General features: G+C 37.9%; 1 protein-coding gene and 1 long non-coding RNA gene across 2 annotated transcripts in view; one reads left to right on the top strand and one right to left on the bottom strand.

The window, feature by feature from the left end:
• The window catches only part of LOC118762652, a 48417-nt gene extending 34130 nt beyond the window's left edge, over positions 1-14287 (top strand). The window contains exon 2 of the long non-coding RNA XR_004998417.1: positions 13933-14287. This is a non-coding gene — a long non-coding RNA (uncharacterized LOC118762652). The remainder of the gene's footprint in view (positions 1-13932) is intronic.
• LOC115209582 (zinc finger CCCH-type with G patch domain-containing protein) overlaps positions 1-14699 on the bottom strand; it is a 231482-nt gene that overhangs the window by 120794 nt on the left and 95989 nt on the right. The gene's annotated exons all lie outside the window — the stretch shown is intronic.

The raw sequence follows: 14699 nt of genomic DNA on the forward strand, positions 1-14699 counted from the left end.
GTCAAGCAATGCTAAGGGGACAAACACAGACACACAAACATATAAACACACATACATTATATATATATATCTATATATATACATACCTGCACAGGTGCCAGGCGGGGCTGGCAACGGCCACGGTCAGATTGGTGTATTTTATGTGCCACTGGCTTCCGTGCCGGTGGCACATAAAAACACCAATCTGACCGTGGCCGTTGCCAGCCCCGCCTGGCACCTGTGCAGGTGGCACGTAAAAAGCACCCACTACACTCACGGAGTGGTTGGCGTTAGGAAGGGCATCCAGCTGTAGAAACATTGCCAGATTAGACTGGAGCCTGGTGCAGCCTTCTGGCTTCCCAGAACCCCGGTCGAACCGTCCAACCCATGCTAGCATGGAGAACGGACGTTAAACGACGATGATGATGACGATGATATATACAAGAGGCATCTTTCAGTTTCTGTCTACCAAATCCACTCACAAGGCATTGGTCGGCCTGGGGCTATAGCAGAAGACACTTGCCCAAGATGCCACGTAGTGGGACTGAACCCGGAACCATGTGGTTGGTAAGCAAGCTACTTACCACACAGCCACTCTTTTCCTTTTTTTTAATGATATTATTTAAGGGGGATTTGATGCCTACTTATAACAACTCAAGTCATCACATGCAGACTTCCTTACAGGCACCGGTGTGGAACTGTCTCTACCCTACTTCAATTATTAAATACCATCAAAACTGAACAGTTTCACAAATCTCATTACCTTAATCTTGCACAGTTTTCATGTCAAACTTCTCTCTTCAAAAGTGAAAGTCTTTCAAAATTAATAGTAAAACCTCAATGGTTGTTATTTTCTTCTTGATATTGTTTAGTAGTTTACACTTTAAAGTACACATTTCATTAATAAGTTAGCTTTTATGATGTGTAGTTGAAGTATGATACATTAGCACTTTAGCTGCAGCTGAGTGTTAATATCATCAGTAGTTGCAAAGGAGTTCAGAGCAGGAAAGAGGTGAGAATGGTAGTTGAGAAACTTACTGTTGTTCGAGAGGGGATAAATCTGTTATAGGTACCAACAAGAAGTATTATTATTATTATTATTATTATTATTATTATTAATAGATGGCTGAAATAGTAGTGAGCCAGACTAATTACCTTATAGTTAAGTGGGCAAAGAAATTTTACTTAGTTAAAATTACAACCTTATTGATGAAAGTAATCATAAATTAAAAGCCTCATTGTAGGGTGGGGAGGAAGCAGGGGATATAAACTTAAAATTTTAATTCATCAGTGTTAATTATGGAATGCAGTGGAAAATAAGTCTTTGATTCCCCACCATCAATCATCACTCTTTTAAACCCTTTCGTCTTTTATCATTTACTTGTTTCAGTCATTTGACTGTGGTCATGCTGGGGCATTGCCTTGAAGGGTTTTAGTTAAGCTAATCAACCTCAGGACTTTTTTTAAAGCCTGGTATTTATTTTATTGGTCTTTTTTGCCAAACTGTAAAGTTACAGGGATGTAAACATACCAACGCTGGTTGTCAGCAGTGGTGGGAGACAAACACAGATACAAAGACACACAGGCACATGCACAGATACACACACACACACACATATATACACAATAGGCTTCTTTCAGTTTCCACCTACCAAATCCATTCAATGGTTGTTATTTTTTTCTTGATGTTGTTTAGTAGTTTACTCTTTAAGGTACCCATTTCATTAATAAGTTAGCTTGAGGCTATAGTAGAAGACACTTGCCCAAGGTGCCACACAGTGGGACTGAACCTGAAACCAAGCTTCTTACCACACAACCATACATGTTTTACAACATTTATTTTATCCTCTTATGTGAAATCCTGCCTAAAATCAATTTTGCCTTTCATGTTCTCAGGGCTGGAACAATAAATACCTACACTCTTTAAGACAGGGATGGCATATTTTAAGCTGAAAATAATAAGGCGGTATCTTGCTTCCCAACCACATGGTTCCGAGTTCAATTATAGCTTTACAACACATTGGGCAAGTATCTTCTATTATAGCCTTGGACCAACCAAGCCTTGTGAGTGGATTTGGTTGACAGAAACTGAAAGAAACAATCTATATGTGTGTGTGTGTGTAATATATACACACCTATGTGTGTGTCTTTTTGCTCATGTTTGTACACTATCACCACTTGACAACCAGTCTTGGAGCGTTTGCATCCCGGTAACTTAGCAATTTTGGTAAAAGGGACTGAAAGAATATATACCAGATTTTTTTTTAAATAAGTACTGGGGTCAATTTCTTCAACTAAGATTCTTCAAGAGAGTGCCCCAGCATGGCCACAGTCTAATGACTGAAACAAGTAAAAAAAAAAAAAAAAAAAGATACTGAATTGGCAAAGGACTTTCTACAAAAGCAGTGAATTGCCAGCAGAATTCATTGTAGTTCACTGTGGTCTGATTTCAAATCCTGCTGAAGTCAACTTTGCCTCTTACCTTCTGTCAAAAGAAGAAATTATCAATCCACATCAGTGGACTGGAAGAAACAGTGAAGCATCCTATGAGATTGTTCTGTGTTATTTGTTCTGACTGTGAATCCTATTTAGGAAACCACCAGGTTCTGACATGCTTGCAAACATTTGGTCTAGGTCTCTGGCTTGAGAATAACTTGGAGGCCCAGAAAAAAATTAAGGATCACTCCCTCCAGATTAAGGGGAGAAAAAAATCTACACAACAACCACACATATTTTAGTGGCAGATGTAAATAATGACAGTGCTGAATACAGTGACATATTTATATACCGCATAAAATCAATGTCAAGATTTAAACAAAAATGAACCTACACCTACACAAATCTGTGCACAAACACACACACACACACACACACACACACACACACACACACACACATACATACATATGTATGAATGTATATATGATGGGCTTAATTTCTGTCAACCAGTTTAACTGTCAAAGCATTGGTTACGTCAAGATTATAGTAGAAGACACTTGCACGCAATGCCACACTGCAGGAACATGGCTGTGAAGGGAACTTCTTAACTTCACAGTGCTCTCTCTCTCTCTCTCTCTCTCTCTCTCTCTCTCTCTCTCTCTCTCTCTGCATATAAGAAACTGAAATGACAAAAGTAAAAGAAATTTGTCAGGAACATTATTTGCTTACTCTTTTACTCAGTCATTTGACTGCGGCCATGCTGGAGCACCGCCTTTAGTCGAGCAAATCGACCCCGGGACTTATTCTTTTGTAAGCCCAGTACTTATTCTATCGGTCTCTTTTGCCGAACTGCTAAGTAACGGGGATATAAACACACCAGCATCGGTTGTCAAGCAATGCTAGGGGGACAAACACAGACACACAAACATACACATACATATATATATACATATATACGACAGGCTTCTTGCAGTTTCCGTCTACCAAATCCACTCACAAGGCTTTGGTCGGCCTGAGGCTATAGTAGAAGGCAGTGGGACTGAACCCGGAACCATGTGGTTGGTAAGCAAGCTACTTTCCACACAGCCACTCCTGCGCCTTACAGCCGTTTCCACAATAAGGTGCAGCTATGAGCACATTGCATCTTATAGCGGAAACAGCTGTAAGCTAATGAAGTTCATGACATAAATTTCTTTTACTTTTGCCATTTCAGTTTCTTATTACTGCTCTGTACTTCACTGACACTTCATTCTGATGCATATGTGTACTGAATTCTGACATCAGGTTATTAGTATTGCTATGCCTAAGTGAAATAGTAGAGCACGTGCACACACACACACACACACACACGGAAAGAAAGAGAGAGATGGTAAAGACTGATCAATTCTAGCTTCTGGTAAAATGTGTAGAGTTTATTGTACATTTATGAAGGTAATAATGTTAATTCAATGTATATAATGTTTTTTATATTTGTAAAAAGTAGGCAGCAACAATTTTCATTTACTTTGGATACCACCATGAAAGTACTTAACTGCACATTTACCTACAAACATAATAAAAGGGAGCCTCTATGAACCAGCAGGATAGACACCACACAGCTGATTGACCTGCTTGACACAGCTGATTGACCTGATTGATACAGCTGATTGACCTGCTTGACACAGCTGATTGACCTGCTTGACACAGCTGACTGACCTGATTGACACAGCTGATTGACCTGCTTGAAATGACAATGGTGTTTCATTCAAATCATTCACTACTATTCTGAAACCAGGAAGGGCACATTTAAGTGATGAACCCCTAGATACACAATCACTATAATTATTTAAAAAAACAGCATTTGACTATAGATCTACAAGATCGCAGCTCATCTGGAGGTCAACATTTCATACACACACACACACACACACACACATATATATATATATATATATATACATACACACATACATGTTCATACTGTTGTCACCCAACTCTACCTCATACTAACGCTGGTGAAATATTATTTCTTTAAATACCATTCCAGCATAAAAGTTAAACCATCACATCGCACAAAGATGCTCCTAATCTTGTTAACTGATTGATGAAATGTTATCTAATACATTCTAGGACAACATCTTTGTCCAATTACACAATGCGTAAGTGCTTGTATACACACACACACACACACACAGATGGATAGGAGATGACCACACACGTCCAAACATAATCTTTAAATTTTTTAATGTTAGTCATCATGAAACTGAGAAACTGCATGAATGTCAGTGAATTCAGATGAACACTTAATTCAATATGAGCAAGTACGGGACATATTATATTTGTGTGGGTGTGTGTGTATACATTTATATATATATATATATATATATATAAACAATTGCAGCGTGGAAGGTGTTTGTAAGCCATTTAAGAAACACACAAAAGCCGTTCGATTCGCTTCAACATTTAAGTTTAATTTGTCAAAATATTTTCGTCGCTATAAGGAACCAGCAGGATAGACACCACACAGCTGATTGACCTGATTGACACAGCTGATTGACCTGATTGACACAGCTGATTGACCTGCTTGACACAGCTGACTGACCTGATTGACACAGCTGATTGACCTGCTTGAAATGACAATGGTGTTTCATTCAAATCATTCACTGACCTGTTCACTGACAAAAATCCGTGCTGCATCTGAGAAAGAAACAGTTAGTTCATTATATATATGTACGAATGCATACATACATGCATACATGTGTGCATACACACATACATACGTACATATATATAACGAACTAACTGTTTCTTTCTCAGATGCAGCACGGATTTTTGCCAGTGAACAGGTCGCGGTCTTATAGCGACGAAAATATTTTGACAAATTAAACTTAAATGTTGAAGCGAATCGAACCGCTTTTGTGTGTTTCTTAAATGGCTTACAAACACCTTCCACGCTGCAATTGTTTTCGTTCCAGCACACGATCTCAGATCAAATCACTTGCTATGCAAGTATATCTCCGTAATATATATATATATATATGAGTTTATATGATTGTGTTTAAACGAATACATTAATCAATGAAATTCTGACTTAGTCTGATTTTCACATTTTATTATTTGCAATTTTTACGATTTTACAGTATTGAAATAAACTAGTACTTTCATGGATTAGGCAATCATCAGGTTTATGTAGTGACAGTCATCTCCCACAGTCAACTGTGGGAGATGACTGTCACTATACAAACCTGATGATTGCCTAATCCATGAAAGTACTAGTTTATTTCAATACTGTAAAATCGTAAAAATTGCAAATAATAAAATGTGAAAATCAGACTAAGTCAGAATTTCATTGATTAATACACACACACACACACACACACTCACCCCACAGTATACATACATACATATACACACATGTACACAATTGTTTGCATACACATATAAATGTATATGTGTGCATGTCTTTGTATGCATTTATATATGCATATACCTACACAACTGTGTGTATACACATGTACACAAATACACACACACACACACTAATATATGTTAATGTGTATTGATTAGGGCCAATTTATTTGAGTGTTAAACTATGAAAGGTCAATAGTTCAAAGATTATCTCCTATATCACTTATCATCTCTCATTGGCTCAGATGTTACTTCATCTAAAGGAATAACAGTAGGATGCAAATGAGTCAAAGTCTGTCTTTCAGTAACAAAGTCACACCATATGTCAGTGAATCATGTTTGTGGCTCTCCTTTCACTCCTTGTCAAGACAGCCTTTGTTTGGTCCAACTCCTATACAAAGGCAAGGTATGGGGTCTCTCTCCATTGCTCCTATAGTAATTGTGAAGCAGTAAGTGGGTCTCTGGCTGGATAGGGGCCAAGTACATGCTTTTGTTTAGTAAGCTGATGATGTGATGAGCCTATCCCTCTACAAACACTAAAATATAAACACACATTAACTCACACACACACACACACACACATCAGTGTACAAACTGCTGTAAGCACATTTAATATATACATTATTAAATGTATTTTCTAATGTAACCAGGTGTATAGCAAACAATACTTTGACTGTGGTAGAAACAAGGAAACTTTTGTCCTCGAACTGGTACAACTACTTTATCTCCAAGAAAATCACAGGTTACTGAATCAATAACATGTTTGGTAACCAACCAAATAGTGTGTGGTTCATATATTTCTAGTGCTGCACTGTCTGGAGAAAGGACACTTCATCATCATCATTGTTCGACTGTGGTCGAGACAATGGAATTTACCATGCTACGCCAGACTTCACAGTCGATCATGGCATTACGGAGGTCCTGTTGCTGGATGCCTGTATCCCTGGAGATTACATCAGGGTAGGAGAGTGTGCACCCTCTGGTATTGCGAGTAGATGGCTTCCAGAGGAGAAGAGTAGAAATTACTTCTTTTTCAGCTCTACAACAATGTCCAGCAAACTGGACCCTCCTACCTTTCACAAGAGATGACACAGGTGGTAGTTTCCCATATATTTGCATTTTGGTTGGATGGTTTCCACCCAGCTGCAAAACTGTGCTTAGAAACATGTAATTTGCCGGTGGAAGCAATGTAAAATCCTTCCTACTCATGATTGAAGAAAGGGCAGAGAGAAAGAACTTGAAAGGGAGGAAGAGTGGACCCATGGTGGAAGCATGAATAAATACCTAGAAGCCATCCATAGCCATCACCAACAAGAACAATGTTCAATCAGCATCACCCTTCCCACATGCATTTCCCCTTCACAACCAACGCAACAACAGTATCATCGCCATTAACAAGTCAATGGAGGAGCCCCTGAAGGGTCACTCAACCTGCTAGAAATCACACCCTATCATCTGGGAAAGATGGAATGTTCATGAGTGAAATACCTTTGATTGGAGCTGGTCTGGAACAACACTTTCAGTGGCCACCATAACCAACCAACAGCATACAATCACCAGTATCCATTCACCATCACCATCACTACACCCACCTCAGCACATACTACTACTACTACTACTACTACTACTACTACTACTACTACTATTGCTGCTGCTGCTGTTGCCACTACCACCACCAGAAGAAGAAATGTCAACTCAGTAACCTGCAAAAAATAGCCTGAACATTGTTGTTGCAGATATACAGACATGATGTTCATGACTGGAATGACTTTGCTTTTGCGCAGTCAGGGCTAACCAGCACCATCAGCAACATGTCATGCTTGCACAGTGTGTGTGTGTGTGTGTGTGCAGCAGTAACACAAGCATATTGGAAACACCAGAGAAGGTCTCTGGATTACACCCACTCACTCACTTGACCGATTATTTATGCATCACATGTCCGCTCAAGGCTACACAACTACACCACCATCCCCATCCTCCCAACTGCTAAGTCCATCGCTACCACCATCAACACCATTCCACCGCAACCGATAATATTAAACTTTAAATTGGATTAACTGTTGTGCAAAGCAAGTGCCAGTAGAACAGGAAATGGCTTTGTATAAGTGTGTGTGGGCAGAGGAGTAAATATTGATTTAATGCATGAGTAATCACACACACGTGTGTATACATTACTCTTTGTTTTGAGATTTAGATTCTCTTCACTTTATACATTTTCCATTCAGTTACGACCCAGGAGACTATAGAAGAAGTAGTTCTGTCATTGTTCTCAGAATATCTCTAGTGCTGATGGCATGATAAAATCCATGCAGTCCACACTGTTGTAGAGTTGGTGACAGGAAGAGCATCTGGCTATAAAAAAAAAACCATACCAAAAAGCAACAGCATAATGTACAAAACAACAATGTTTTTTGAATATCTCAGTTACTGGGTGTCTGAGACAACAAAGGACTGCAGCTGGAAGCAAGATATTTTGAGTCTCAGACTTTCTTTGTTCTTTTCCATATCTTTTCCTTCTCTGCATATGCAGACAGATGTCAACATAGTTTGTAGAATATACTCTGTATCAACTGTCAACTTACAAATTTAGCACCTTCCAATGAACATTATTCTCATATGTTGTACCAAATAGCACTGCTGGTGCCGGCTTATAACCAGGTGTTTAAATCTAAACCAAACCATTCTGTAGTTACAGCAGTCCATGATGGTACCCCATTAGACTAAGAGTAGCAATCTTTAATACATGTAGCTACTATACCATTATACTATTTGCTAAAGATAGCTTTTCCTTTGCTCTTAGCTGCAGCCAAACTCACAACAAGGCTGCAGTTTACTAATCAACACTTTTCCTTTTGAATTCTGGCAGCTAGGACATCATGGATTTAGCCATAATCCCACTGCATTCACCCTTCATCTGGATCGTACACATATAAACATTTGTATATGTAGAGAGAGAGAGTGTGTGTGGTGGGGGGATATCCAGAATAAATCCTTTTGTGCTCTAGATTTAAGAATTAGTTTCATTCATGCATGGCCTTAACCACATTGCAGCTCCAGACCCACATATTCATTCTAGGTGTCAAAATTGCTTTAAGTCTAACATTATTTCAAGCAGGTTGGGAATGTCTGAGCCAACAGACTGTGGGCCAGAAGCTGGAGGGTGTGACTTTATGCCAATCAGTTAGGTGGCCCTTTGCTGAATGTAGTCTACAATGTCTGTGTTTATTAAGGCAAATTATTATGCTCTTTGGAATTGAGTAATTTTCCCTCTATTTTTCCTTCATCAACTCAGGACTCCTCTATCCATTTCAAATAAAGTGAAATAACTTCTATCAGATAAGGAGCAATGACATAATTTGTCACAGCTGTCACACACGAGTCCTGTTTAATACGTGACATAGTGCTGCTAACAGTTCATCCAACCTTTGGAACAAATGCTGCCAACTGAATGTGACTGACCTTTACAACATAAGTAATTTAAGGAACATCATCAATTTTCAATTAATCACCAGGTTAACAATATGAGAGACAGATTTTTGGTCATTTTCTGTCATAGGAGGTTCCCTCAGCCTTTTCTGGGCCAGAATTATAAAAGCATTGCAAATTTCAATTATAGCAAAAATCTTTTTGAAATAGACTCTCTTTGAGGAGAGAAAATATCTATCTGTCTGACTGATTTCAAATCTAAGAATACAGCCATCAACATATAAGCTATATATGTCTCTATTTTCACCTCAGATATAACCAAACAAGATTTAAGATCAGTCATCAGACCCACAGATAGGAAGAAAAAGACATTTGTTTACAATCGTCACAAAACAGCAATGGCTTAGGTGTGTTGCAAAAAAGTGTTTTACCTTGCACCATACCATACAGTTATAGAAGAGAACGAATACTGTTTAGTGCATAAATAATTAACTTTTCATTGGGTTAATTTTAGCCTAGAAAAGTCCTTAATTACTGACAGCTGAGTGCAATGGCTATTGCAACGTAAACCATCTTAATGCTCTTATCAATGAGTTAATCCTTTCAAAGTCCATAACATGCAGTAATTGTAATGACTATAGCTAACGAGTTAACACTTAAACAGTGAATCTAAAAGTGGTTAATCTTTTTATATAGCAAAAGTTATTTTTAGAAAAGTCAGATTTAGTAATAGTATCCATTATAAGATGCTGCCAGTAACTAAGGACTATGAAAAGAGGAACTAATTGATAATAGGGTTTATAGTTTGTTTTGTTATTTTTTTTATTCATTCTATACTAGTGGGTAACTCGGAAATTGGCAAGTGATAAATGTTCAATTTTGCAGTTAATTACTTGCAACAAACTGCATTTAAAGGGATTAACTTCATATAATATTTATCATTTTGCTCCTCTTTATAATTTAGTAAATAGTAAAATCCCTTCCATTACCTTCCCATTCCTCTACCCACCCCACCGAAACCATTTACATTACTCATTGTCTTCCCTTCCTACTGTTTCTACCAATCACCTCCTATCTTTGCCTTCAGCCCATGCTCTCTCCCTCTCTGTTATACTCCATCTTTAATGTCTCTCAAATATAAACCATAACCCCATCCCCACCCCCAAGCCACTCCTATATCTCTCACCATCACTTGCTCCAATCACCTGTATCCTATCTTTCCTCACCTATGAAACCTCCTCTCTATCCCACCTGCCCACTCACCTGGTCCAATCCTCTGTGTCACTTCACCTATGTACCCTACCACTGTGTCTTGAGAGTATGTTCCCCTGACACACCTTTCTCCCTCTATCTTTCTCTCTATCTCTCTATCTTTCTCATTCTCTCTCCTTTCTTATCCAACTGGGCTATTCTCGTGTCTCCTCTAGAGCAAGACACCAACCTCTAACCCTGTTATACTTTTTAACCTCATCAACTGGCACAAAGCTATCTGCCTCAAATCTACCCCCCACAAACACACCTAGTTGACGGGGGGGGGGGGTCTTTGTCTTGTAAGTTACTTGGTGACCCTACTGGTACTGGTTCCATGAAAAAAGCACCAAGTACACTCTGTAAAATGGTTGGCATTAGGAGGGGCATCCAGCTGTAGAAACCATGCCAAAGCAGACAAAAAAGCTTGGCACAGCCCTCAGTCTTGCTGGCTCTTGTCAAACCACACAACCCATGCCAGCATGGAAAAGAGACATTTTAAATGATGCTGATGATGACGATGAATTATACAAATAATTATATTCAATTTCACATGGACAGTTAAACTTATAACTGTGCATTTCAAACATGCATTCAGTTGTCAGTCTTTTAATGAAACAGAGAAGTGGTGATGTCATTGCAGCTAATTATTTACTGTACAGGGGAAGACATGGTTGTCCAGTTAAATAGCTCACTTCACAACCATGTGCTTTCAGGTTCAATTCTATTGTGCAGCACCATTGTCAAGTGTCTTTTACTCTAGATCAACCAGTGCCTTGCAAATGAATTTGGTTGAGGGGAGCTGTCTGCAAGCCTTGTCCTGTACGTGTGTGTTTGTATATATGTACAGGCTCACCACTTGACAAATGATGTTAGTTTGTTTATGTCCCCATAACTCAGCATTTCTCAAAAAATGACAACAAAATATGTATGAAACTTAAAATAAGTACTAGGGTCAATTTGGTTGACATCTTGGTTTCAGTACAATGAATGAAGCAAGTTTTTAAAAAAAAACATTTGGGGGGGGGTGAACAAATAGAGAGGAAACCCATTGTTCATTATTTACATTCAACGGATATTTGTCCTCATCTTGTTTGTTGTTAACACAATGTTTCAGCTGATAAACCCTCCAGCCTTCTACCTGAAGAAGGATGGAGAGTATATCAGCCGAAACGTTGTGTTAACAGCAAACAAGATGAGGACAAATATCTGTCAAATGTAAATAACGTAAGTAATGTACATAATTCGTCATCTCTTAAATATAGAACTATAAGACCCATTGTTATTTATAATAGACTAGCAGTATCGCCTGGCGTTGCTCGGGTTTGTAAGGGAAATAACTATATAAGCATTTTTAGAGATGTAAAGTATAATAGCCATCTCAATATGGCTAACCACAAAGGGGGGGTGTTACTGTAGCTTTTTACGTTCTGAGATTTAATAATAAATTTTTAGAGAGTTATATATGCCAAAAATGCATTAAAAATGGGAAAAATTGATGGTAAATTTTTTTTTAAATCGTAGATGCACGCTAATACCCAGAAGGGCTCGATATGAATCACGACTATAAGATACCGGCTTTTGGTTAAACTGCACCGCAAAATGTGGGAGTAGTTAGGAATCTAAATCGTAGGAGACAGACAGCACACAACCTCTCTTTTATATATAAAGATTGCAATGTGAACAGCAGCATCATTAGTTACAAGTTTCCTACAGATCAATAACTGTATTTATAACGGCAGGAACGACAAAGTGTCTAAACTGATGCAGAACAAATATTCCAAGATGATGTAATACAAATATTCCGGGAGATTTATTCATAAAGCACTGTTTTTGCAGTTTCCTCAACAATGTATAAATTGTACACTAATATGGATAAAGGGAAAAAGCCCCCTTCAGTCATGAATGATCATGGGATTGTAACTAGAAAGATCAGGCAAGGTTGCTTATGGAAGACCAGTAGTCGCCCATACATACCAGCCTCCCCTCTCCACACCACCAGTGTTATCCAAGGGAAAGGCAAAGGCCAATACAGCTTGGCACCAGTGACATCGCAACTCATCTCTACAGCTAAGTGAACTGGAGCAATGTGAAATAAAGTGTCTTACTGAAGAACACAACACACAGTCTGATCTGGGAATCCAAGTCTAGAGTAGAATACACTTGCCCAAGGTACAGCACAGTGAGATCAAACCCAGAACAATATGATTGCGAAAAGAATATCCTAACTACAGAGTCATGCTTGAGCCCAAGTCAAAATAAACGGTGGTGGTAGTGCTGGTGGGGTTGCTGGAAACATGGTTTCCAGTAACTTTTACTTGTGAACGGTTTAACACATTGCTCTGCAATCATGAGGCCTTGAGTTGAGCCTCAAGTCAACCCAAGTCTTCTGAGTTGAATTGAATAGATAGAAACTGTATGGAATCCTGCTGGGTCAATGTTACAAATGCAAATATACCTCCAGAGGATTTTGTGAAATCAGATATACATTTTTGATAATTGATGTACCAACTAATCAAAGAATACATGCGTGCATGTGTCTTGCTGCATTAATACATGCAAAGACAACCCCTTCTAATTTGTGAGTGTTCTCATTTACTTTGTTAACGTTCTTGGACAAAGCTACAGCATAAATACCACTAACAGTCCCCTAAAAATCTGATACCTATGTTAAAAAATAGAATTGAAGACAAATTTTTTTTTTTTTTTTGTTTTTGGAATGGTTTAATTTTCATGAAGGAAGTAAAAGAAACGCCAATTTGATGGAACTTTCTTGATATAAGTAACAACTGTGTTTTTGTGCCTTTGAAAAAGACATGACTAGCATATCCCTATTAGGGGATACTTTCAAAGTCATTATCCATGGAGTCGGAGTAGGTCTGATATGTGGTGTCTAGGTCGTGAGTGGAAAATAATATATGATAGGACAATGTTAGGGAGGACCAAAGAGTAATGTCAAGTGCTTAGGGTGGGCATTATTGGATCTAGTGGTTAAGTTATTGGTGTATAGAAAGAAGAGAAACAGAAACAAGGCCAAACTCTATGGCTTGCTACACTTGATAAAGTTTGCAAAGTTAACAAAAGTAGTGAAGCACCAAACTGAGTGAACTACAGTATTTAGTTTCACTCCCGCTACTTTATAAGTTCAAATTCCACCGGGGTCTTTTTTTTTTTTTTTTCTATTTGTTATGTCCCTAAGATCGATGAAACAAGTACCAGATATTTGTGCAGATTCCCTCAACTCTCTCTCTCTCTCTCTCTCTCTCTCTCTCTCTCTCCTCTCCTTCTCTCTCTCTCTTTTTCTGTTGTCAGAATATAGTATTTTTTTTTATGTTTCTATGGTGGATGATATCAATTTACAGTTATGAAAGTGGTTTTTATAGTTAAATTCTTATTTTGATATAATTTGTACTTCATGTTTTTAAATTTTTTTAATCATTTTCTGTTTTGCAGCACTGAAGTTTGAAATTTAAGAAAAAGTATTGCCAACTCTCTCGTGATGATGAAAAAAACAATGACTTTTGCCAGAGAATTTTAAACACTAAACTTTCCATTCCACTGTGAGAATCCTGCCAGTTGCTTGGCATAAATCAGCAACATTAAGAGTATGGCTGGCTGACTGTATGATGACAGGCACCACAACATAACATTCTCATTTGCTTCCAACAATCGATCAGAATAATTTGAGGAAAAAAAAAGTTATTATTAACAGCTTAACCAATCTAATTGATGAGGTAAATGAAGGAGGAAGCAAGAAACTAAATCAATAAATGTGATTAGAAAAACAAAGAAAAAAATAAAGAAAATTCCATGTCCTCGGAAACCAGAAGTATGAAGATAAATATAGATCGGTCTGCTAACCTAGTATGATAAAAAAATATCCAACTGAAATCAAGCTATTTTGTATATACTGGAATAATTTCATATATATAGAAATAACCAGAAAACCAGAGATGAATCTTCATTAGTATAAAAATAAACTTTTCTAACTAATATTTATATTCCTTAGACAAAAAATATAACATTTGATTAACCCTTTCGTCACCAATCCAGCTGAAACCGGCTCTGGCTCTGAGTACAAATGTCTTGTTTTCATAAGTTTTGAATTAAAATCTTCCATCAAACCTTAGTCTCAACTTATGTTCCTAACACTAGCTTAATGGTAACTAAGTTATTTTACTAAATTCTTTGTTACATTAAAAGTAATGGAAAAAAACACA

Source organism: Octopus sinensis, linkage group LG3 (genome assembly GCF_006345805.1).
Source record: "Octopus sinensis linkage group LG3, ASM634580v1, whole genome shotgun sequence".
NCBI classification, from domain to species: domain Eukaryota; kingdom Metazoa; phylum Mollusca; class Cephalopoda; order Octopoda; family Octopodidae; genus Octopus; species Octopus sinensis.